This window comes from Canis lupus, chromosome 27, assembly GCF_011100685.1.
Source record: "Canis lupus familiaris isolate Mischka breed German Shepherd chromosome 27, alternate assembly UU_Cfam_GSD_1.0, whole genome shotgun sequence".
NCBI lineage: Eukaryota > Metazoa > Chordata > Mammalia > Carnivora > Canidae > Canis > Canis lupus.
The window spans coordinates 39,345,280-39,371,427 of NC_049248.1; positions in this window are offsets into that span (position 1 = coordinate 39,345,280).

Genomic DNA, 26,148 nt, shown 5'->3' on the forward strand with positions numbered 1-26,148 from the left:
CTCACATGTCCAAGATGGCATGGCTCCAGTCTCTATCGTGAGCCCCATTCTTTTACTTTTAATTTATTTTCTTCTTATTAAGAGTGGTTCTTAAAAAAAAAAAAAAGAATGGTTCTTGTAGGCAGCACACAGTCAGCTCTTGCTTTTTTTTATCCAATCTGATAATCACTGTCTTTAATTTGTTTGTACCATTTACATTTCATGTGCTATTAATATAATTGAGGGGGGTGTATTTTAGATTTTATTTATGTATTCATGAGAGACCCAGGGAGAGAGGCAGAGACACAGGCAGAGGGAGAAGCAGGCTCCATGCAGGGAGCCTTGTGTGGGACTCCATCTCAGGACCCCAGGATCACGCCCTGGGCCAAAGGCAGACGCTCAACCGCTGAGCCACCCAATTGTCCCTACAATTGGGCTTAAATCTATCACCTTGCAGTTTGTTTTCTATTTGTTGCATAGGTGCTTCATTTCCCTTTTCTCCTCTCTTTGGGATTAATTGAGCATTTTTCATGATATCATTTTATCTACTTTGTTGCTATATTAGCTATAACTTTTTGTGGCTATTTTTAGTGGTGGTTGCTTTGCAGTGTCCATATTTTTAATGTAATACAGTCTCTCTTCTAGCAATATAACACCACTTAAATATATTTCCATGTCTCCCCTCCCATTCTTTGTGCAATTGTGGCCACACATCTTAGTTCTTTATATGCTATAACCCCCACAATGCACTGCTATTAAGTTTGCATTGAAAGTCAATTATCATTGGGCAGCCTGGGTGGCTCAGTTGGCTAAGTGTCTGACTCTTGATTTTGGCTCAGGTCATGACCTCAGGGTCATGGATGGAGCCCCACATCCAGAAGATTACCTCTGCCCTCCCCCCCACTCTATCTCTCTCTAGTAAGTTAATCTTTAAAAATGTAAATTATCTTTTAAGAGATTTTAAAAGCAAGAAAAAGGTTTTTTTTTATTTATCCATGTGGTTACCATTTCTGTACTCTTCATTCCTTTGGTCGATGCAGATTTCCATCTGATATCCTTTTCTTCTGCCTGAAGAGCTTCCTTTAACATTTCTTATGACATGGTTCTGGTGGCTTGAATACTCTCAGCTCTTGTATGTCTCCTTCATTTTTCAAAATTGTTGGGGGTAAGGGGATTGGGAAAGTAGGTTGACAGCTTGTTTCTTCCTTTTATTGTCATTCTTATCTTTGTTCTTTTGTGCTTCATGTGTCTTTTATCTCTGGCCACTTTTAAGATTTTCTCTTCATCACTGTTTATAAGCCAACTAATTATGACATAGCTCAGTGTGATATTTCTTATGCATGGGTTTTGTTGAGCTTCTTGTGCTTGTAGGTTATGGTTTTCAGTGAATTGGGGGATTTTTTTTTTTTTTGTCTCATTTTTCTGCCCCCTCGTTTGAAGACTCCAATTACCTAGTGGGATATTAGGCCATTTGGAGTCTTTTCACAGCTCAGGTGACATTCTGTTCACTTTCCTTTGAATCTTCTTTCTCTGTGTGTATAATTTTGAATAGTTTCTATGTGGTCAAGTCACTAATCTTTTCTTCTGCAATTCTCTAATATCTTATTAATCCCACCCAGCACATTTGTCTTTTCAGATATTGTAGTTTTCATCTCCAGAAATTCAGTTTGAACTTTCTTTCTGCTTTTAGTTACCATATGAAATCTTTCCCACAAGCTTCTTGAACATGTGGGACACAGTAATAACAACTGCTGTATTGTCTTTGTTAGCTCCATATAAGTTTTAGGGTGGTTTCAGTAAAGAGATTTTCTCCTCTTCCTGGGCTATGTTTTCCTTCTTCTTGGTATGTTGGCAAGTTTTAATTAGATGCTAAACATTGTGAATTTAATCTTTGGGGTGTTGGATATTTGGTATTTTAAAAATTCAGGAACCTTGCTTTGAAACAGAATTAAGGGACTTAGAAATAGTTTGAGCATCTTGGATCTTGGTTTTAAGCTCTCTTAAGTGGGGCCAAAAAGCACAATGTTAATTTTGCCTCACTATTGAGATAAAAACCTTCTGAGTACTCTGCTTGACACACCAGGAATTATGAGGTTTTTCCACTCTGGCTAATAAAAACAGGAACTACCCCTTGCCTTATGTGAGGTCCAGAAATTCCATTTAATGCATTCATTTAGTTGTTTTCCTGACCTCGGGTGGTTCTTCGACTGTGTGCATTGATCAGTTGTCAGCTGAGTACTTAAGGAGGAACCCTCTGCAGACCTCCATAGTGCATTCTCTCTCTCTCTCTTTTCCTTTCGCTCTGTAGTTATTTCCTTTTTAGTACTCTGCTCCATGGACTCCAGCAGCATAATTATACTCCCAACAATGTCTCCTCAACTCAGGGAGACCACCTAGCTCCACCCAGTTCCCCCCTCCTTATGTTCCAGACCAGAAACTCCCTCCAGGCGTAATATGGGACAATCACCAGGTTCACATCCTTCATTTCCTACATCTCAGGGATCCCTGTCCTTCATTGTCTGATGTCCAATGTCTTAAAAACTGTTGTTTCACATATTTTGTTTGATTGTTCATTGTTCCAGGTGAGAGGGTAAATCTGTCCAGTAGTGGAAGTCTTGATGTCCTTCTTAATAGTTCCCCACTTCCATCCTCAGAAGTGGCTTGATTTGCACAACATGTGACATCATCACTCTACTTACAGATAATAGCTAACAACATTACAAATTGATTTGCTGTAAATGTATTCTCTCTCTCTCTTTTTAAAGATTTTATTTATTTATTCATGAGAGACACACAGAGAGAGGCAACAACAAAGGCAGAGGGAGAAGTAGGCTCCCTGCCGGGAGCCCAATGAGAAACTTGATCCCAGCACCCCAGAATCATGCTCTGAGCCAAAGGCAGACACTCAATTGCTGAGCCACCAGGTGTCTCTTTTTATAACACCTTCCCCAACATCCAGACAAAAGTTTTTCCTAAAGTAGAAGCTTTTTGTTGAAGCGACATAGGCACATCCTTCTCAGACCCTCCAAATTACGAATGTAAAATAGGTTGAAAATATGACATTTTGAGGATTGTTTTTATCTCAAATGTCCAATTTGCTCCCAAGACTCTACAGGGAAACGAAAGTTGCCCTTGAACAACATTCCTATTCTGAAGGGCAAGCGATTCAAAATATAGAGACTGTGGAAGGGGCAAAGATTTCAGAGTCTACGTCAAAGGAAAATTCTTAATATCTTTCATTGTCCTGAGTATTAAAAATATTCAAGAATTTTGGTTAATGTGGGTTAGTAGATGAAAAGAGATATGATCGACCAGCCACATAATTTTTAGACGATGTGATTGAAATTCTTATTTCATCTTAACCTCTGGAATAAGTGTACCTAAAAGTATTTAAAAAAACAAAAACCAAAGCACACACCTTCTATCCAGCCCCCTCAACTAGGGAAGAAAATGGCCTTGTGGGAAAACTAATCGGGCCATTAGAAGTTAGAATTTCAGTGCTTTAACTTCATTTCCATGGAGCTTAAGAAGCAGCCATGAGGAAGCATGTAGCTCAGTAATGGCTTCATTTCTTGCTCCAGGTGAGTCTCGAGTGCACAAATTGAGATTTGAGGCGCAGATGAGAAACATGTACTAAAGCGGTGGTGCACAGTAATGTACAGACTAACATTTCTCTGGGCAAGAGTGCCCTGCAGACTCTAATGCATGAGGAAAAATGTTTTTCCTCCTTCTTATGAATGGCAATGACTTCATCAGTCTACGAATTAATGTTTTCCCTAAGGAGTGTGTGATTTGGTGAAGGGGGAAGAGAGATTGAGGCAGAGAAAGAAAGAGAGAGGCTGATTTTGACCCTTACACACTCTGTGGGACTCTTACAAAACAAAGACACCAAATCAGTTAAGTCACCATGTTGTGAGTCATGAAAAACACAACTCTAATGGGCTTAAACAATAAAGTCAATCTATTGTCTCACATAACTGAATAGTCCAAAGCAATTCAAGCTCAGCTTGACCTAGAACCCAATGCTCCTCCCTCCTTTTCTCTACCTCACCCTGCCTCTCTGTCTCTCTTTCCCCCTTCTTCCTCCCTTCACCCCCCTCACTTTCCGTGTGCATGTACCTGGTGTTGACAGCATCCTTAGGCTGGCTCTGCCCTCCTGTTCCGAGGTGGCTGGCACGCTCCAAGGCTATATCTCTCCCCCTACCTACCCAGTCAGGGAGAGAGATCATGGGGGATCATAAGCCTCTTCAGAAATCTCTAGCAGCAGAAGCCAACTTTGTCAGAAGTCCCAGCAAATGTCTCCTCTGGTCTTATGGTTTGTGATTGGCTCTATTGAGCTCTATCCTAAAGCAGTCACCAGAGCCAGGGGGACGGAATACGCTTGTTGGCTTTAGTTCACCCCCAGAACTGAGGAGGGGAAAATCCTATCCTGACCTCATGGCTGATTATACTGAAGGAGTGACTCCCTCAAGAGAAAATAAGGTAGTGTTGGTGGGAGAGGAGGACAGACAGATGGGGAGGACAACCAACAAATGTCCCTTAGAGAAGCACCTTTGCCCAGAAGACTTTGCAGAAAACTTAACAGGAACTACCAGTGCCCTCCCACATGCCCCCAGACTGTCTACTGATGACTCCAGGTGCTATTCTGGCCTGAAAAATTCAGCCTGGGGAAGGATTCATTGGGGAAACGGGATGGATCTTCAGGATGAGAGTTCTGTGGGGACAGAACGAGGTCATGGCAAAGTAGGTGGTGTCAGAAGATCCAGAAAACAGAGAACTGAAGGTAGAGGTGCCCCCAGAAAGTACAGAAGCCCTAAGACAGGGAGGAAGGTCAGGAGGTGCAGTACTTCCTGTTAGCCTTTCACTGCTGGGGACCTCTTCCCTGGAGTCTCCAGGAAATCATGTTTCATTTGATAATTTCAAACTCTCTTTTAAAATTCTGTTGAGCACGGGTGTTATACTCTATGTTGGCAAATCGAACCCCAATAAAAATATATACACAAATAAATAAATAAATAATAAAAATAGATTAAAAAAAATTCTGTTGAATTACCTCCAACCTTCTTAGAAAGTTTAATCCAAGAAGGCATGTGAGACTGGAGCCCGGAAGAGCAGTAAGAGGAAACGGTGTGCTTTACTGTGTATTTACCCTGTACTGGGGCTGCTTTTTGAGCTTCGCTTGGTTTCACTCACCTGACAAGGTAGGCTGATATTTTTAGCATCATCAACCCATTTTACAAATGAGGGCCCTGAAGTACTGAGACATTAAGTAGTATGTCCATTCCCCAGATCTCATATCCTTCAACAATGGGGTGTATATACTGCTGCCCAGTTGATACAGGTCAGACCCCACCTGCATTCTCTCCAGTAAAGGACTGGAGTCTGTAAGTTCTAGGCCGTGGTGTGCAGCCCTTGAGCCCACACAACCCCTAGAGAAAATGCCTCCTCAAATCTTGCTCCCTGGCTGCCCCACCTGCCTCCTCCTGGCACTGGCCCTGTGGGCAGCAAAGGGAGGAGGAGCACACGGAGAACAGAGAGTGTGGGCACCCACATGTGTCCCTGATGGAAAGGAGCATCTGCCAACTTCCCCTTTTCCAAATACCCCAAAGGAAGGGATTACTTAAAAGGGAAGAAAAAGCAGACACGTAAATAAGCTGAGCCTGCTTCCTGTTCGAGAGAACAAAGCTGGCATTCTGTGGGAGAGGCCGTGGGACCTGAGACTTGAATCTGATGGTTGTTACAGGCAAGATCTTAAAATCTTTACTTCATGGATCTTAGGTCACTTGGGTAGCTCCTCAAACACTTTTTGGAATTGGGATGGCATGTGACTTATAAACACCTATTACATTCTGCATATATGACACTACTTCCGTCCATCTCAATGGGGGTGAATCACCAATAATTTGATTTGCAAATTGCAGCAAATCCTGCCCTACACACAAGAGGTTTCCAAATTTTGAATACAAGAAGGGACAGGAAGAATCTGCAGAGAAGCATTATAATGTATTTTATCAACCGTTCCTTTATTGTTGTCTTTTCTGATGTCTTTGGAAACTTCACAGTACTTCCCTGTTGAATCAGTGATGCAACCGGACCTGACAAGAGGGGATTTGCGCCATAACCTGTACTTGGAAAGCAGCTGGAAGCTTATTTGAAAAATAAATTCAGCCTTTGAAATAACATGGTGGGAAGAATAAACCCAATATCACACCCTATGAGGGACATTTATCTCTTAGAAAATGCCAAAGTCGTTTGCAGAGTGTTGATTTCATGTTGCGCTTCAAGCAGCTTCAACAAGCATCAAAATACAATCAAGGCCCATGAAGCAGGAAAAGCAACACAGGAGACAAGGAAAACATTGTTCCCGTGACAATCGATGGCTCATGTATTTGAATTATGGGCCAGTCAGACAGCTTTTAAAGTCCTCCAAGCTGACCACACACCCCCAGGACACCTTCAGGAGTATAAAAATTGCAAATCTCTTTTTTATTTTTGCTGTTGGTTAAAATAGAGAAGGCTTCAAAGTGAAGACCCATGTGGGTAGCAGTGGTCAAGTGGGGGAAACTCTGGATTCAGAAACCTGGCTCCATTTCTCACTGGCTACGTGACCTTGGCTGAGCTACCTACCTCCTTGAGCCTCAATCTCCTCATCTCTAAAATGTGGATTATAATAGCGCCCATCGCATGGGATGGGAATGGATTGAATAAGGTAATATCTCTGAAGTGCTTAGCATAGCGTCTGAATATGGCAAGCACTCAATAAATGTTAACTTTTAAAATTCCAGTTGACCCTTGAACAACACTAATTTGAACTGGGCGGGCCTACTTATATGCAGATTTTTTTATAGTATGTATTTTCTCTTCCTTTTGATTTTTCTCAATGTGTTTTCTCTAGCTTACTTTATGGAAAGAATACAATTTTGTATTCAATTCAGCAGTGTGCACACATACAAAATATGTGTGAATCGACTATGCTATCAGTAAGGCTTCTGGTCAACAATAGGCTACTAATTAGGTTTGGGGGGAGTCAAAAGTTATATGCAGAACTTTGACAGCTCAGGGGATTGGCGCCCCTAACCCGCGCATTGCTCAAGGGTCAAGTGTAGTATTATTTTCTTGTTGTTAAAAGTAAAAGCAAAGATTATTTAACATTCTTTGTTTTTAAGTTTGAGAACTCCAGTAAATATTAATGCTACATGACCGGCTTCATTGCTATGTAAGGCCCTTGGGAGCACTTGGTACTATCCCTGAGGCACTTCTCTCTCACATTGAAATAAAACCACCAGACCCTTTGTGGGTCTTGGAGCCTTTGCTGTTAGCTCCCTGTATGCTGTGATCTCACCGGTGCATATAAATCATCTGAATGTTTCCTACCCCAATTAATTAGTAATTCATTTATACAGGCTGCCTTGCTAGGTTGCACATTATAAAGAGGGTTTTCACAGATCATCAACTAACTTTCTGGATGTGTTCTAGTGGCAGGAGGCTGCTACTAATTTTACCAGTGTCCTCAATTTTTCAAATTATTTACTATGGCACTGACTGGAGCAAGATGCTGGAAATAACCTAAATGTTATGTTTAAATAAATTTCAGCACATACAGTATCATGCAGCTATAGAAACAAATCAGAACATTCTATGTACTTGTAATGTGCTATTACCAAGATGCAGTTTTATGTGCAAAAGGCAAAACACTAACCATGTGTGTACATGGCCATTTGTATGGGAAGAAAGGCAAGGAAAGTACACACGTACACACGCACACACCCACACAATATAAACTGGGCTACTGGGGGACAGTGTTTGCGGGGGACAGTTTCACCTCAGATCCTATTGACTTTTGAATTTTGTATCATGGGCTGATATGAACAATTTTTAAAACAATATTAAAATAAATAAAAGTTAATACATTATTTTGGTATTTAAAATTTAAGTAGAATAAAAGGATTAAGGGTGCCTGGGTGGCTCAGTGATTCAGCATCTGCCTTTGGCTCAGGTCGTGATCCCGGAGTCCTGGGGTCAAGCAGAGAGCCTGCTTCTCCCTCTACTTGTGTCTCTGCCTCTCTCTGTGTGTCTCTCATGAATAAATAAATAAAATATAAAAATAAAATAAAAGAAAAGAAGACGAAGAAAGAAGAAGAGAAAAAGAATTAAGTACAAAGTTCCCAGAGAAGGGATTATATCACAGGAAATGACAAATGGGCTCAGACACATGATTCGGAATGTTGTCACTAACCAACAAGCAGAGATAAGTGTCCTTAATCGGAAATTAGGTAAAGACTATTCATAATGAAAGCACAAATAAGTGCCTTAAACACACACACACACACACACACACACACACAAGTGCCTTAGAAGCAAGCTGCCAGAGGAAGATGCTGAGGAAAAACTCATCTTCAGAGGCTTTTCCCTCCATTCCTCTTAGTTTCCCACCTTAAGAGGGTGGGAAAAATGGTCATCGAGTGACAAAGATGGGGGCTCTCCAAGGGGCGTTGAGTGGTTTCTCCGACTGGAGGGCTGGGTCTGCAGGGCTCAGAAGGTTTGGGGGGAGATTCCAGCCTCTCTAGCCTGAAGAAAGCTTTCTCTTCTGTTGAATTTCTAGGACACTTTAATATGTGAATGGCTACTCTGAGCCTCCCAGAAGAAGGCGGTCATTTCCCAAACACTTGACCATCAAGAGCAGAGCACCTTGTTTGACCAGAACTCCTCAGAATGCTCGCTGGAACCCTGGCCCACTCAGAGTCCTGCCACCCAAGGCAGATAGAGATGAAGCGCCTGAGCTCACATGCACAAACCAGCTCCTGGTAGCAAAGATCCTTGCTTTTTCCCTGCAAGCCTCAACTTTGCCAACTGTAAAATGGGGGACAGAGAGAGAAAGTCACAGCTACATCCACCTTCCTCATTCTTCCAAAGACTGCAGTATTTATCTTCCAAATGTGACATTTTTCCCATTCTCTCTTGTGTTGCATTTGCATGGATCCTTGTTCTATTCAACTCCAGTGGCCTGTAGACAACTTGAGTGCAGAGATTTTGCCTTTGTTTGCAAAGCATTCAAACACATGTAATGGATGAAATGCTCTAACTGTGCAACACAGACAAGAGGCATAAAAGGACTAGGGGAGGAAAAAGACAGTGGAGTCTGGTGGTGTTCCTGGCAGCAGAAACAGGAAAATACAATGAGCAGAGAGGAGCGATGGGATGGGTGGGGACAGGTTCAGACGGGGGACAGGTTCAGAGGGGGGAATGGGTTCAGAGGGAGGCATACACACCTGAATGAATCACAGAAGCAATGAGCATAATGTCTACAGTGACTGCAATACAAGTTTGTTCTGTTATTTTTAAAATAAAAATCTTGGATCTTAACCATTTCCACACTGATGTACCCAGAGAGTTGGAGGCAAATTTTTTTAGAATTCTGACCACATGGAAAGGGAGGCGGGTGGGGAGGTGGGGGTGACTGGGTGACGGGCATGAGGGGGGCACTTGATGGGATGAGCACTGGGTGTTATTCTATATGTTGGCAAATTGAACACCAATAAAAAATAAAAAAATAAATAAAAAAAAGAATTCTGACCACAATCCTCCCTTGGTTACAACCCTTCTGAAGTGTAGCCGCTCTGGAAAACAGTATGGCAGTTCCTCAAAAAGTTGAAAATAGAGGTACCCTACGACCCAGTTTTCCAGTCAGTGGAAAAGCACCTGTAGCAATTGCACTACTGAGTATCTACCCAAAAGTTACAAATGTAGTGATCTGAAGGGGCACGTGCACCCCACTGTTTATAGCAGCAGTGTCCACAATAGCCAAGGTATGGAAACAGCTCAGATGTCCATTAACAGATGAATGGATAAAGAAGATGTGGTGTGTGTGTGTGTGTGTGTGTGTGTGTGTCTACACACACAATAGAATATTACTCAACCATCAAAAAATGAAGTCTTGTCATTTGCAATGATGTAGATGAAACTAGAGGGTATTATGCTAAGCAAAATGAGTCAATCAGAGAAAGACAATCAGCATATGATCTCACTCATGTGGAATTTAAGAAACAAAACAGAGGCACATGGGGAGGGGAGGGAAAAATAAAACAAGATGAAATCAGTGAAATCATAAGAGACTCTTAATCATAGGAAACAAACTGAGGGCTGCTGGAGGGGAGGGCGGTGGGGGGACGGGGGTACTGGGTGATGGGCATTAAGGAGGACACATGATGTGATGAGCACCGGGTGTTATGTAAGATTAATGAATCACTGAACTCCACCTCTGAAACTAATAATATGCTGTATGTCAATTAATTAAAGTAAAAAAATAACTGCAAAAATAAAGTATTATGTTATTGCTCTAATAATTCTCATTTCTTGCATTTCTAGTGACAGGGAGAATAGTTTCTTCAGTTTATTAGTCATCTCTATTTCTCCTAAAACAAGTTTGCACTCCAGCTTGACTTCATACCTCCTTAGGGCTGTTATCTGGCAACGGGGCTGGGGGTGGGAGTGGAGATGCAGACTGGTCTATGGTGGTTCTCAGACTGTGTCCCCTCCTCATCTGAATAAGAACTTTTCTTTAATGGTCCTCAAAACTGAATGGCTTCTCCTGAGCTGTGGGTGAAGAGATTCTTAGCCTTACTCCCTTAAAGATGTCCTAGGAATTCCTCTCAGCAAACACCAACCCACAGCAAAACAATGAGACTGGGGTTTAGCTCTACTGCAACCCCACCTGCCCCATCAGGGCTCTGATCCACCATATCCCAATATGCCCATACCCACAGCGCTGGCCATCTCCGTCCCTACCTGAGGAGCCCCACCTGGGTGCCTTCCTGGCACAGTCACACACCAACTTTTCTCTCTCATAACATAACCATCCTGCCTGCTTCAGTTCTTTTTTAATAAGTTAATTGTGGCTGTAGGTTAATGTGCTTGACCTGCTAAAAGACCTATTTACATTTGGACACAACAGCAATAGCTTAACCCAAAGGGATAATTTTAATAATAATAACCACTATTTAATAAGTGGTTAGCATATGCTGAGTATGCTAAAGACATTATCTAAATTACATTAAGCCCTCGAGTTAGGATATAATTACCTCAATATTATACAGGAAGAAAATGAAGAGTTGAGAGCCAAGTTATTTGTCCAAGGTCACACAGCTGGTGGTGCTGAGAGCCATCTGTGCTCTAAATTGTGCCACCTTGAGGCATTTCAGCCTCTGGGAAAGTGAGAGAGGGCGAGGGTGGGGTCTGCAGCATCCTACAACCCCAAAAACCAAAACACTTGGAATTAGAAGGCCTGTATTCTAATCTTTGTATCTGTCTACATTTCTTTCAAGATATTGGCTAAATTACAACTTTCCTGGCCTTAGTTTCCTCTACTGAAAATTAGGATAGTGAAACCTGCTTACTTAAAAGACTAGAGAGGGCAGCCCCAATGGCCCAGCGGTTTAGCGCCACCTTCAGCCCAGGGCGTGATCCTGGAGACCTGGGATCGAGTCCCACGTCAGGCTCCCTGCATGGAGCCTGCTTCTGCCTCTGCCTGTGTCTCTGCCTCTCTCTCTCTCCCTCTGTCCCTCATGAATAAATAAATAAAATCTTAAAAAAAAAAAAAAAAAGACTAGAGATACAGCAGTGAAGGAAAAGGGAAAAGCAATTTTTTAGCTCTCGAATGCTGCACAAAATGAAAGGCATTTGTCTTTAGGGAGCAAAGTACTCTGGCTGCCTGTAGGACGAGGCCTGGTCAGCCCTATAATTTACCAAGTTTCTGAGCTCAAGATGTTGAGTTTCAGTGGAAAAGCACCTGTGATCTGACTTCCAATTGCATATGTTTGTTTGACATTTTATATTCATAAATACGATGGTGGACATTATGTCTCTTCTAGTAGTGATAACTCAATTTATGTGTTTTCCCTGAATTACATTCATATTACGAATAAATCAAAGGTATCACATTAAAGCTTTCTTAACTCTTTTACCTTCACTCTTATGGACCACAAAACTGACACTTTTACCTTGAGATGACTAGAAATTGAAGAAAAAGAGGAAACTAAGAATAAGTCTATAAGTACAAAGTGGTTGGGATTTTGATTACAAAGAGATCAAGTTCCCCCAAAAGAAAGCCCTGGATTCTCACTCGAATGCTGGCCCCATGGTGTCCCTTTGGGAACAGCCATATTTAAGTGACGCTTCTTCAGGACCAATTTTATGTAGCTAGGCCTGAAGATTTGAGGACTTCAGCTACATATCCTGTCATTTAATTTAATGGGACCTCTTGGCCACAGAGAATTAGACAAAAAGGGAAACAGTAGGCTGGACAGTAGCCTACAGTGCAATAGGAAGGGTTTTGACTTCCTGGATCAATTCAGTTTCCTCTCTTCAAAAGTTTGAATATGGCTCCCTAGTGAGAGAGCTAGTAGTTGATAGTGGAAGGAAAACTAAAAAATCATAGAGGAATAATGTGAGAAAGTAGCAGCCTTGTGTCCAGAGAGGTCTGAGCGACCAGGTTGAGCAGAGTGGCCCCCCAACCTGTGCTGGACATGTGTTGTAAATAAGGTAGAAATGTGTGTGCTCCCCCACTAACGTGCTGAAGTTGTTCTTACTACTACTGACTGATTCAGTTCCTTTCCTTCCTTTTAGTCTCAAACTAGGACTGACCTTAAAGTTTTCTCATTTTTTTGTGGTCTTATTCGTTCTCTACATTTCATCTCAAGTATGATCATCCTGCTTTGTGGTTTTAATACCAGTTTTATAGAGATGCTTCCTAAGGAAGCTGTATACCCGGATGCCTATAGCTTCGCTTGAATTTCCAGCCATCACTTAAAATCCATCCAGTTCTATTCAAAAACTATGCACCTGGCTTTGTGCTGGTTGCTGAAGATGCAGAGGTGAATAAGACAAATAGGTACTTAAATAGGTAACCTTAATTTAAACTCCATAACTTCAACAGCAACAACAACAAAAAACTCACTATACTTCCTACACAAGTAAGACATGTTTGCCTGAATACCTGGTAACTATACCATGGACAGTTCTTTCTCCTCATTCCACCTTAGCCAGCATGGGAGGTAGTATTGGCTCTCTTCGAATTCTCTCTCCTTCCCCCGAATCAAAATGGGCACAAGTTCCTTTGTTCTTTCTGAGGAAATGCTACTCAGAGCGCCCTCTTCATCCCTTGGGCATAGCTTGGGTCCCTCATTTTTGCCCCACAGCTATCTGGCTTCTCTGCCTCTCTCATCCCCAGGTAGATACATCTAAATTTCTAAAACACCAATGCCTTAGTATCACCCATTCAGGAACATTAAATGACTTTCCTGACATTCCAAACCCCATTAAATCTAAATTCTTCATTGCAGTTTTCATCATCTACCCCAAATGTATGTTTCTACTTCTCTACATAACAATAGTAATTTATCTAAATGTATTGAGCCCTAAGTATGCAGCTAACACTATGTTAAATTCTTTTGTTCACTCCTTCATTAAATCCTTACTACTATTCCATGAAACAGAAGGATTATTAACCTCATTCACAGGCGAGAAAACTAAGACTTGAAGAGGTGAAGCAAGCCCAAGGTCAAATAGTAAGTGGTTTTAAACTTGGATCCTAAATTATGTGCCCTTCTGTAACATGGGAGCAGGAATCATACTTCATACTTGCTTATAAACCCACAGCTTTGAGCACAGTGCCAAGCAAACAGTAATTGCATTTGTAATAGTTATTGATTGATTAAAATATTGTCTCTAAACTATTCTGGTAAAAAAAAATATATATATATATGAATATAAGTTGATTTTTTTTTCCTAAAAGAGGCAAGATCCCTAAGAGATCAGGACGGACAGGTCTGAGCCAGTAATCTGGAAGTTAAGAAAGAAGAAGACAAAAGAGTCATAAAGGAGCTAAAAAGTTAGTTTGTCCTCTCAACTTTTTCGGGTTTTTTGTTTGCTTCACGTTAAGAGATTTTACATATCAGATACTGCCTTGGAGAATTCCATTAAGGGGAACTGAAGAAAGCTGGATGGATCGGGGTGGGGGGTGGGAGTAAGCTGGTGCCAAGAAAGTGAAATGTGGCCTAGCCTATCGAAAAATCGATATTTTTCCAAAGAAGACATAGATGGCCAACATACACATAAAAAGATGCTCAAACTTTGTGAGCAAAGTTAAGGGACTCTTAAAACCTGAGGTGTGATTCTGAAGTTTATGTGAGGTCCAACCTTTACCCTAATTCACCCTGCCTAATTAAATAACTTTCTAAAAAATTCCAATTAAGGACTTGCCATGTGGGGAACCAAAGGACTGCTTACCCAAAAGAAGAGATATTTTGAGTTCCATTGAGAAAAAAAGGGAATAACAAAGCAGGAGTGAGGAATCCTCCTAAAATACCTCCTGAACCATTCAAGTATAGAGTGAGACTGAAATGAGGTTGGTGGCTAGGAAGTGTTACCAAGTGCAGTAACAAGAATTGCTCAGTTTTCAGGATATGATGGAATGATCAAACATTGAACAGTTTTATCTGTTGATCTCTTGAGTCATCACTGGAAACCTCAACTATCCTGCTGCAGATAAAATATGAAAATACTAACTAATAGTGATTCCTGTTTGATGGACGCTGAATAGAAATGGTAAGTGTGGTGAAAAAGAAAGTAGTTAAATCCAGAGACAGGAGCAGAGCCCTGGTTATATCTGCAGCTTGCTCTGATGGCCTCATGTCTGGCACTAAAAGACTCAATTCCTATACATGTAAAACAAGAAGGTTGGCAGCCTCCAACATCCTTTCCAAATCAAAAATTATATTATTTGACATATATGGCATACCATATATGACAGGTCATATATGACAGACCCATGGCTACCATCGTACTCAATGCAGGAAAGCTGAAAGCAAGAAGACAAGGATATCCACTCTTGACACTTTTATTCAACATTACACTGGAAGTCCCAGCCACAGCAATCAGAAACAAAAAGAAATAAAAGTCACCCAAATTAGTAAGAAAGAAAGAAAACTGTCATTATTTGCAGATGACATGATACTATATATAGAAAATCCTAAAGATTCCACCAAAAAACTATTATAACTAATAAATGAATTCAATTAAACTGATGGATACAAAATTAATATACATAAATCTGTTATACTTCTATACATTCATAACAAAGTAGCAGAAAGAGAAATTTGGAAAACAATCCCATGTACAATTGCACCAAAAAGAATAAAATATATAGGAATAAATTGAACTAAAGAGGTGAAAGACTTGCACTCTGAAAACTACAAAAGACTGATGAAAGAAAGAAATTGAAAGCAATACAAGCTAATGGAAAGAGAGAATATGCTCATGAATTGGAAGGTTTATATTATTAAAATGTCCATACTACCCAAAACAATCTACAGATTCAATGAAATTTCTACCAAAATACCAATAGAATTTTTCACAGAACTAGAATAAATAATCCTAAAATGTGTATGGAATCATCAAAGATCCCAAATAGCCAAATCAATCTTGAAAAGAAAGAACAAAACTAGAGGTGTCATAACCCTAGATTTCAAGAAACACAATGGTAATCAAAACGGTATGGTTACTGACACAAAAATAGACACAGGATAGATCAATAGAGCAGGGTATAGAGCCCAGAAATAAACCTATGCTTATATGATTAATTAATTTATGACAAAAGAGGCAAGAATATAAAATGGGAAAAGACAATCTCTTCAATAAATGTGCTGGGGAAACTGGACAGCTACATGCAAAAGAATGAAAGTAGACAACTTTCTCACACCACACACTAAAACAAACTCATAAATGAATTAAAGACATAAATGTTAGACTTGAAATCATAAAACTTTTTTTTTAAGATTTTATTTACTTAAAAAAAAAGATTTTATTTATTCATGAAAGAGACACAGAGAGAGGCAGAGACACAAGCAGAGGGAAAAGCAGGCTCCCTGTGGGGAACCCACTGCAGGACTCAATCCCAAAACACTGGGATCACGACCCGAACCAAAGGCACTCAATCACTAGCCACCCAGGTGCCCTGAAACCATAAAACTTTTAAAAGAAATCATAGGCAATAATCTCTTGGAAATCAGCCTTAGTAACACTTTTCTGAATATTTCTCCTCAGGCAAGAAAAACAAAAGCAAAAATAAACTATTGGGAAATACAACAAAATAAAAAGCTTTTACATAACAAAGGAAACCAACAAAACAAAGGCAATCTACAGAATGGGAGAAGGTATTTGCAAACGATGTATCCAAATAAAGGTTAATATCCAAAGTATATAAAGAACTTATACATCTCAACATCAAAAAATAAATAATCCAATTTAAAAATCAATATTTTTCCAAAGACATAGATGGCCAACATACACATAAAAAGATGCTCAACTTCACTAACCATCAGGAAATGCAAATTGAAACTGCAATGAGATATCACCTTACACCATTCAGAATGATTAGTATAAAAATACAAATTTCGGTAAGGATGTGGAGAAAAGGGAACACTTGTGCACTTTTAGTTGGAACGTAAATTGTGCAATCACTGCGAAAAATAGTATGGAGTTTCCTCAAAAAATTAAAAGTAGAAATATTATAAGATCTAGTAATTCCACTACCAAGCACTTACCCAAGAAAAATGAAAACACTAATTCAAAAAGATATATGCGCCCCAATGTTTATTGCAGTGTTACTTACAATAGCAAACTAGAAAAAACCTAGAACGAAAAAAAACTAGAAAACTAGAATAGTAGCAAACTAGATATCTATCAGTAGATGAATGAGTAAAGAAGATATGATAGCTATAGACAGATATAGATATAGATACAGTGGAATATTACTCAGCCATGAAAAGAACGAGATCTTGCATTTATGACAACGTGGATAGACCTGGAGGGTATTATGCTAAGTGAAATAAGTCAAAGAAAGAAAAATACTGCATGATTTCACTTATATGTGGAATCTAAAAAAATAAAGCAGATAAATAAACTAAAAAGAATCATAAATACAGAGAACAAACTAGTGGTTGACGAGGGGAGGTGGTTGCAGGGATGGCTGAAGTAGATGAAGGAGATCAAGAGGCACCAAACTTCCAGTTATAAGACAAAGAAGTCATGGGAATAGAGAATATAGTCAATAATATTATAATAGTGTCATATGGTGACAGAGGGTAACTATACTTACCGTAGTTTGCATAAGTTACTGCATAGAATTGTCAACTCACTATGCTGTAAACCTGAAGCTAATATAACATTGAGCGTCAACTATACTTCCAATAAAAATGTATATTGTTTGAAGATGTTTTAAAACATGCTTTAAAATAAAATAAAGAAAAATAAAATAAAATAAAGTAGAATTAATTAAAATAGGTATAGAATATTTTGATTCCTTCTTTTCATTTTCTTAATCACGTAATGCCATTTGAAGAAGAATTTTAAAACTTTTCATCAACTATGGGAAATTATTTTCTACAGAAAACTACAGGAAAATATTTTCTTTAGGAAATACACTGAAAAAAAGGACAGTCGGGTGAAGAAGACTAGGAAGGCATAGGTTGAAAATGGCTCAAGAGACACATCAATGAATTACGGTGCGTGGGCCTCATTTTGATGATGACAAACTATAATAAATATTGAGAAAATTGGGGTAATTTGAAAACTGACTGTATTTTGGATGATGTGGGATCATTTCTATTTATTCTTTTACTTATTGTGATTCTGATTTTTTTTTGTGATTGTGATTTTTAACAAGAGTTTGTTACTTTCAAAGCTGCTGAAATATTTACTGATCACATGATCTGATGTCTGGAATTTGCTTCAGAATCATCCATTGAGGAGAGGGGAAGGTAAGGGGTGTAGACAAAACAAGACGAGCCATGATTTGATAATTGTTAAAGCCGGTATGTGGGTGTCAAGGGGAAAGGGTACTATTTTAGTGTTTGGGTAAAATTTTCCCTGATAAAAAATTTGCATAAAACATTACCACTTTTACTAAAATATGAGACATTGATTTGTTATTACCAACCTGATCTGATTTGATGAGACATGGTGACACACGAGAGAGTTAGGACGGAGCAGTGACAGGGTTTGCTGATGGACTGGAAACGGGAGAGGATATGCCACTTCTAAGACTGGGTTATACGAGAGGTGTCAAGGATGACTCCCCTGGCTTCTGACCTTCAGAACTCCCGGGTGTTGGTGCCACTTATTGATACAGAGAACACAAGAGAAGAGAACATCACCAGAGGTTTGCGTGGGAAGATCCTGACTCAGGTTTTAAATGTGCTGAGCTTTAAATGGCCTCTCAGGTGTCAAGTAGGTTCAATAAATGTCTGTTTAATGAATGAGTAAACCAGCCAGCCAATGCTGTAGGGACGTAGAATTTGATAGCAGAGCTTCTTAAACTTTTGGGGGTTATGGATTCTCTTGTGAATATATTGAAAGCTGTCAGCCTTTATTCTTCCATAAGCACAAAATTTCACATCACTTCGGAGCCATGCAGAGAACCTCTAGGGATACTTGGACCCCAGGTGAAGAATTTCCTTTGCCTTTCATTATTGCAATTGTATCTCCTCTCTCTGGAACGTGATAACTCTCTCTACAAAACACAAATGGTAGAAATTTGAATGTTTTTAATTATCTTTCTCACTTCCTCACGCTCTGTACAGCATAAATCTCAAAAGTTAAGGAAAGGTTGTAGCCATCCTCTTGCTCCTTCGCCAAATAACCCAGTAACTAAACGCCCAACAAACCTGAGATATCCACTAGCTTCTCAGTACAGCCACCTCTGTGCTGCCATGTAGAAGAAGAGAATGTACCAGAATAGGGGTGGAGAGATTTGGGTTAACTGCCAACCTTGGGCAGGCTACTTGTCCCCCTTGTGCTTTGTGAGATGAAGATGTTCCTAGCTTCACCGTCAACTCTGCAGGGTCCCTGGCCATCTTAACCACAGAAAGAATTCGACTTGTTTCTCCACTGATTGCTCAGGTGGTTTGTCTTGGTTCTTGGATCTAAAGAGGAGATGTGGGTCCTGTTCATATCTCTCTGCTTCATGGGTTGGACAATCTTTTGACTCATAAAAAGCCCTATTAGCAAAAAAAATAAAAAAAATAAAAAATAAAAAAAAAAAAAAAAAAAAAAAAAAAAGCCCTATTAGCCTATGCCTTCTTGGGTTTTCCAGCCAATGGTAGATAGGCTGGATTCATTTGTCATGGTTTTAGCACCGTAAGAGCACGTGGTTTAGCGGTTCAGACCTAGCCGGCTGTAGTGGGTCATCCTCCAGCACTGGGCCTGCTGTCTGCTCTCTCTGGCTCACCTCCAACTAAATAGTTTTTACTCATTATCTCAGCACATGAATCCTCATAACCTCCCTATGAGACAGATGCTATTATTATCCCAATTTTATAGATAAGGAACCCAAAGCTTCATGAGGTTAGGTGATTTGTTCAATGCCACATAGCAAATAAGTGGTGGAGATAGAATTTGAAGAGGTAGTCTGACCATGTGTTTCACTGCTATACTACTATTATTTCTCCCAGACCAGAGAAACAGAAACCTTTCTAGATACACAAGCAAAAAGAGACGTACTGCTCTTTATGTCCTATTATGTGTTTACAAAACTATTCAGAGTTACGTGCTTACAACTATATGCTTCCAAATTATTATTTGTGATTATGCACTCACAAAAGAGTTAGAAGACCTGGAAGAGAAAAGCCAGGAGGATGCCAAAAAGTTGTTTTGGTCATATGGCCACAAGCTATGACCCAGAGTTTAGGATGCTGTTGGTGCCGACAAGAGACCAGAAAGCTTCAGGAGCCACTGCCAAAACCAGCGTTGCCCCACAACACCAAAGCCACCAAATGGCAGAGGGAGGCAGAGTCTGGCTAGACACTAGAAAACTCATCCACTGAAGCCCGTATGTACTGCAGGATGAATGGCTTCTGCTTCTGTCTGCTTCCCAAATATCAACTCATTCACCGAATCTAGATCATATCCAGAACCCTGATGGGAAGGGAGTCTGAGAAATGTAGTTCCTCCCAGGAGGAAGCGTCCAAGGAGTGAGCGTAGGTGCCCGAGGGCAAGCGTACTGCACAGAAAATATCCAGTGCTTCTAGAGGTCACATAGGAGCCAGCCTCCAATTTGGCTCTCAATGATCTCGGGCTCCTGGTGTCCACACGTGTAGACCACGATCACACTTTACCAAGGTTAGTCTTTGGGACCAATAAGACATGGAAGGAGAGGATATGCCACTTCTAAGACTGGGTTATAAGAAAACTATCACTTCTGTCTTCAGAGTACCCTCTCTGTTGGACCTCTGGCTCTGGGAAAAGGGAGTTACATGCTGTGCAGAGAATCAGGTTGGGGCCAGGGAAAGAAGAAACAAAATGATAAAGAGGAGCAGAGGAAGAGCAAGGCAATGGGTCCTGAGACTTGGAGAACACTCAAGCGAAGACCAGAAAATCCTAAGGTGGCTCTGCATTCTGAGGTCACAGGTCCTCCTGCAGACTGGTTGTTTTATCATACCTTAGGGCCCTTGAGGGGCACTGGCCATGTGGCTAAGTCCCTAATGATCCCTAAAGTCCTAAATTCAAATTCCTCATTACTGCCTGAGGTAGCATGAGTGAGTCTACACTCCTTGCAACGGGGCAGCCTAACCAGCACACGCTGTTGACCTGACTACTGTCTCTCATTACGTATTCAAGAAAGCCTCCCATCCTCAGTGCCTTGACTGCCAGAAAAATCCATGTGTGGCCCACACTTTCTCTGGTGCTAATGTGAAGTGGAAGGCCCTTGCCGGAAGACTTGGCCTGGCTCCGCCATGGCTCAGGTCCCAAGGGTGTGGCTTCTCTACAGAAGGATTCACCTCCAACAAGCCAGAAGAAGGAACCCAAGGTTGGTGAAGTGACACAGCATACCCAGCCACCATGCTTAGGAAGTCACTCCACTTCTTTCTTTACTGGAAGCTCAAATTAGTACAAAGTCACCTTGATCAAAATCCTTACAATTGCGTGTTAGCTGCCCAAAGCCTTTGCCAGTGCATTTGCCCTGGTGATCCTCATTCATTTTGAGGTCTGGCCTTTGGGTTTTTCTACAAACACTTTTAGGGCACTGACTAGACGTCTTCACTGCTTTTCTTTGTCCCAAGGGCCATGACTCTTCACCTTTCTCGTTCTTCCAGGGTCTCCTCCGTGCACACTTGCCTTGTAAGAACATTTCAGCTCATGTGCTTGGAGTGCTACCTGCAGGGGGAGATATGCTTGTAAGAACCACCTGTGCTTCTAGAGTAAAAATGGGGGCGGGGGAGGGGGAGATGGGATAAAAAAAAAAAACCTGGAGGAAGCAGGACAAAGGTGTAGAGAAAGCAAAAGGGAGGAAAAGGTAGGTTTTCTAGTCTGAGCCAAGTCACCCAAGAGCAACTCCCAAGTCCACCTCATGGTGGAACATTTGACTCAAGCCAGGACATTTTTCTCAAAGGTCTCTCCTTTGCCCATGTTGAAAAGGCTGTGTTGCTACAGGCTCTGCTCTTCCCTCGTCCAGGAAGAACTAGCTGAGATCAAATCTCATCTTTTACCGCCGTCATGACAATTCCTGACACTACCAAGGGAGAGTCCAGTAAAGTGGAGGGACTCAGGGTCCCAGGGGAGGAGGCTAGGCGAATATCTGGTCCCACACTTCCCAGGGGCCTGATTTTTTTTGAAGGGGCCACTTGACTGGAGACTTCTGGTGAGGTGGGGGGACCACAGGGCAGGCTGGTGGGGCCTGGCCATAGAGAGTGCCCCTAGCACAGCCTGTGTATCCTATGTTTTGCTGCTGGCTCAGGGAGTGGGTGATTCTCTCAGGAACAGCCTATTTTCGTAATTACACTGTGTTTTCAGTATATTGTTTGTTTTCCACTTGTTCAACTTATTAATCAGATTATAAATGTGCAGATCTAGAAATACACAGAATCTTAAACACATCCCTTTAGAAGTATTTGAATGCATTTTCTCTCTTCCTCTTCAGAGAAGAACAGCCCAGTTTGGGGAGATCTGGGAAGTGGGCAATATGCTGCTTCCCACCACGGCAGAGGTTGCTGCAGGACAAAACCTACTCTCTGCCATACGGTGAAGAGCAGAGGGATCCAGCCGACGCTCCCCAGGGTGGACAGCCCAGTCTGGGCACAGAAGAGTGGGGCTCCCAGCTCGGGGAGAGGAGCCAAGAGATCTTGCCTTATAATTACAGCACACGGGCAAGGAGGCCAGAAACCACAGGCCAGCTTACAATTTTAACCATGGCCCTGTCACCAAGAGTGAAGGTAGGCAGAGCAAGCCAGTACCAACAAGCTGCAGACACTGGCTGCCAGGGAGAGGGTCTCTAGGGATGAGAAATGGCTCTTTGGGAGACCCGTGGTGTCACGCAGGAGAAGGGTGGTGGCACCGAGGAACAGACTTTGTTTCTGACCTTCATGACCCAAGTGGCACATCCTAGGGCAGTGGAAGCTGACTCAGGAAGGGACCACGGCCTTATACTCACGTGCAGGAGTGCAGTGAGGTGAAGGCCGGGCAAAGGCTCCGTTTTGTCCATCTCCTGACTTCATGCTCATCACATGCCTTTTTCTTTGTCACCGACCTGTATATTATTACATACATAACACATACGTGTGCGTCACAAAACACTGGAAACTCGATGCACGCTTCTCTTACTTACCTCCTTCTGTGCCCAGGTGTCATCCTCCCACCGCCCATGTTCATGCTGGCCACTACTGTCCTGACCTCACTTCAGTGACTATGAGTGTTTGCCAGTTTTCATGAACATGACAGCAGAGCGGGCGCAGGGAAGTCACAAGGGGGACCATGCTGCAGAGCACACGTCATTTCACTCTAAAAAGTTGCCTCTTGCATTTTTCTCTCCAGAGCATTCCCTTTCGTGCTGCCACTTGGGATTCCCACTCCATCTTGGCCTCCCCAGCCCTCTTTAGAGTGAACACCCTTCCTTCCTGTTTCCCACCCAACAGCTACCTCCCCAACACCCACCACACCCCTTCCCCCAATGCACACGCTTCTTCCCTGAAGACACAGAGGCAGTCAACCCTCTGCCAAGCTCGGGAGGTCCAGCTTCTTCACAAAGCAAGCTTACGGCACTCTCTTCTCAACCATTGAAGGCACCTCCATAAAGGATCCGCAAACCATTTGTGACAAGGTAGAGATTTCTTCACTATATTACATTTCTCATCATGTTGGGAGAAGAGTTACAGCAGTTGAGTTTGGTGCTTCTTGCCTATTCCACACTTCAAAAGCCTTTGCACTTCGGTTTCCTCACCTGTAAATTGGGGGTGTTACTAATATACCTTCTACAATGGTTTCTGAGAATTGAGTTAATGAAGGCAAAGTGCTTAGAACATTATCTGCCACATAATAAATTTTTAAATGTCAACTATTTCTACCATTTTCTGTTATGATCTTTTTTCATGCTAACACACACAATTCATTCCACGCTAAGCCATACACATGTGCCAGGGAGAGGGCGAGTGACAGGGGCAACCTTATTTTATCAGCTGCCATGTGGAACAGGATTGGTGAGTCTCTCACTCTGTGCAGTAACAGGTGTGGTCGGTGAGGGCCCAAGAACCCTTGTTACACCTCACTGAGACAGGTGACTTCAGTGACAGATGACAGGGGACGGGAGGTCCAGAATTAGGAAACTGGATAAATCTTTTTCTTTTTATCATTGATCACTTATTGGCTTATTTTGTATCTACAAAACACATTAGTCACTCATCATTTAAATATCTAAATTCATTAGAAACCATTTTAACACTTTCTCTCCCACCTGCCATAAAAGTGCAATAAACCATCTGCTTTTAAAAACAACAATGAACACGTACTCCAATTCCTTCTCACCCAACTACTATGTCCCTCAGTGACAGCAGTTTGTAAGTCAGTAAGACAGTAGGCTAAAGACTGGGGTTCAAATGATCTTCCAGTTAAAGTGTAAACAAGCTATGGAACCTGCAAGTTACAAAGCTGCCAAACACTTCTGTGATCTTTTAGGGAAAAATCCTTTCTAAAAGCAGCCAGTTTCCATGGGACACCTGAGTGGTTCAGTGGGTTAAGTGAGCTGACTTATGATTCTGGCTCAGGTCGTGATCTCAGGGTGGTGAGATGGAGCCCTGGTGTGGGGCTCTGTGCTGGGCAGGAAGTCTGCTTGGAATTCTCTCTCCCTCTCCCTCTGCCCCTCCCCTCAATAAATAAATAAATAAATAAATAAATAAATAAATAAAAACAAATAAATAAATTTTTAAAATCTTAAATAAAATAAAATAAAAGCAGCCTGTTCCTTCAACGGTCCTCTGAAAAAGCTGCAATGTCTACCCGGCTAATGGCATTTCCTGAAGCAAAGCAGAATAAGGCCAAGTCAACTCTCCTCCTGATTGCCAATGCTGAAGATTTTTCAGAGGTGCCACCTGTTTAGTGTAAATGAGTACATGTTGTCAACTATAAACCCTATACCAACGTTCAGTGGAAGTCTCCCCATCATCTTCTGTAAGTGACAGGAAGCGAGACTCACTCACAGCTCTTGCTGCCACCACCATCTCACCGTGCTTGAGTGGCCTTTGCCTGCACTTCTCTGTCTCTCTCCCCACGATGTCCCTGGTAAGACTCATCTTTTTTTTTTTTTTAAGATTTATTTATTTATTTATTTATGATAGACAGAGAGAGGCAGAGACACAAGCAGAGGGAGAAGCAGGCTCCATGCAGGGAGCCCCACACGGGACTCGATCCTGGGACTCCAGGACCGCGCCCTGGGCCAGAGGCAGGCGCCAAACCACTGAGCCACCCAGGGATCCCAAGACTCATCTTCTTCATGAGCTTTGACAGCTCCTTCTTGGGGAAGTCTTTTCCCGCCACCCCTGGGAAAGACAGCGGCTCTGTCTATTGAGCCACACCGCACTGGGTGTGCAATGTTATCTCACACTGGACTGTCTGCTCACCTAAACCCTGAGCTCCTTCCTCATATGCCCAGCTCTCATCAGTAGGTGGTGAAATCTTGTAGAATTGACCTGGACTGGAAAAAAAAAATTGACCTGGACTGCCAGTCGGTGTATCAGCTGATTTCTGACCCATCGATATTCATTGCACTTTTTAAAAAAGATTTTATTTATTTATTCATGAAAGACAGAGAAAGAGGCAGAGACAGAGGGAGAAGCAGGCTCTTTGCAAGGAGTCCAATGTGGGACTCGATCCCAGGATCCTGGGATCATGACCTGACCCAAAGCAGATGCTCAATCACTGAGCCACTGAGGTGCCCTGCTCATTGCACTTTAGATGCTTCATCTGTAAAATGATGGTAACTCTGCTGTCTTCAGATTTTAAGATGACTCCGTGAGCTATGGTGAGATAGCTATGGTGAGATCAAATCTGACCCAGCAGCATGTACAAAATTCCTCTCAAAGCAGCTTACTGGGCAGCCTGGCTGGCTCAGCGGTTTAGTACCTCCTTCGGGCCAGGGCATGATCCTGGAGACCCGGGATAGAGTCCCACACTGGGCACCCTGCGTGGAGCCTGTTTCTCCCTCTGCTTGTGTCTCTGACTCTCTCTCTGTCTCTATGAATAAATAATAATAAATAAATAAAATCTTCAAAAAAAAAAAAGCAGCTTACTTCCCCTCTCCACCAGTGTAGGCTGGACTTAATAACTCACTTCCACAGAATAGAGAATTGAAAGGGATAAATCATCCTTTACAGTGGAGCAACCTGGCAGACAGTACTTTAACCAAATGATCAAGGTTAACAGCCCCCCAATAAGTCATATAGATGTCATAACACCCCTGATATGAAATGATAAGGAGGGCTCTTCACCTCTATGGACTTCTTCTCAGAAACTACTAAACTAAAAAAAAAAAAAAAAAAAAGGAAAGCAAGAAAGAGAAAGAAAGAAAGAAGGAAGAAAGAAAGAAAGAAAGAAAGAAAGAAAGAAAGAAAGAAAGAAAGAAAAAAAAAAACTACTAACCTCAGTTTCTCCATAAAAAAAAATCAGGCAAATTCAAATTGGGCTTATTCTATAAAATATCTGGTCATTACTCCTTAAAACTGTCAAGGTCATGGCAAACAAGGGACATCTGGGATATTGTCAGAAACCCAAAGACAGTAAGGAGACATGATGACTAAACCCAATGAGATATCCTCGACTGGATCCTGGAGGGGAAAAAAAGGGGGTTGCATG